The sequence below is a fragment of the Onychostruthus taczanowskii genome, unplaced genomic scaffold, assembly GCF_017590055.1.
Source record: "Onychostruthus taczanowskii isolate IOZ18803 unplaced genomic scaffold, ASM1759005v1 scaffold8, whole genome shotgun sequence".
NCBI classification, from domain to species: Eukaryota; Metazoa; Chordata; class Aves; order Passeriformes; family Passeridae; genus Onychostruthus; species Onychostruthus taczanowskii.
The window spans coordinates 16,557,330-16,558,167 of record NW_024505892.1 but is presented as its reverse complement, the minus strand read 5'-3'; the positions used below and the strand labels follow the sequence as shown (position 1 = coordinate 16,558,167).

The 838-nt window shown below is 58.4% G+C and overlaps 1 protein-coding gene across 2 annotated transcripts in view; it reads left to right on the top strand.

Annotated features, from left to right (window-relative positions):
* The first annotated feature begins 737 nt into the window (after window positions 1–737).
* Window positions 738–838, top strand: part of CCDC28A (coiled-coil domain containing 28A) — a 7,677-nt gene continuing 7,576 nt past the window's right edge. For both annotated transcript variants that reach the window (XM_041423639.1, XM_041423634.1), the window contains exon 1: window positions 738–834. The gene's annotated coding sequence lies outside the window, so the exon portion shown is untranslated. The remainder of the gene's footprint in view (window positions 835–838) is intronic.

Sequence of the window (838 nt, the reverse complement as noted above, 5' to 3'; positions counted from 1 at the left end):
ACTCCACCGCCTTCCAGGGCGGCTCACTCCAATGTCTAGTCACCCTTTCTGTGAAGAAATTCCTCCTAATGTCAAACCTAAACTTGTCCAGGCTCAGCTTAATACTATGTCCTCTTGTCATCAGGAATTTGCTGTTCCAGCGGCATCATCCCTAGCCCATACATCTTTATGTGAATATACTGAGTTCTTCCAGCCTGTCCTCTTAGGGGAATTCCTGCTGCTGACCCTATCTGGAGATAGCGATGCCTTGCAACACCTGAGGATCACTTCCGCCTGTATAAGCACAGTTCAACTGGCTGTAAACATTTGTTAATAAACACAGGTAACAAAGGCTACAAATGAGTCAGGCCCCCGACTGCGGCTCCACATAAATCATTAATGTGAGGTGCCCGCTGCTCAGTGAAGCCCTAGAAAGCAAAAGCGGCCGAGGCCTCTTCGGTATAGAGCGGGTTGCGGCTGGGGTGTAATTACAAGCAGGAGATGGAGTGAGCATGGGAGAAGGCAGAGCGCTACGGCACGGCGTCAGCTGGGAAAGGGAGCAGGTCGGCAGTGCGGTGTTTTAACACGCGTGCACTTGGATCAGATATTTCGGGAGAAACCCCGGCCCTAACAGCCACGACTGTCGGCCCTCAGCCCACCCCACCCGCGCAGCGCCGCGAGGCGTTCTGGGAGCTGTAGTCCGCCCGCGGGGGAAATGGTGGCTTGGGGCGGGACTCCCACAATGCACCTCGCGGCGCCGCCGGGCCGCCCCGCTGTCACGTGGTGCGCGCGCCGGGACGAGCCGGCCGCTTCCGCGGGGGTCCGCGCGCGCGCCGGGGGCGGGGCTTCTCTCAGGTAG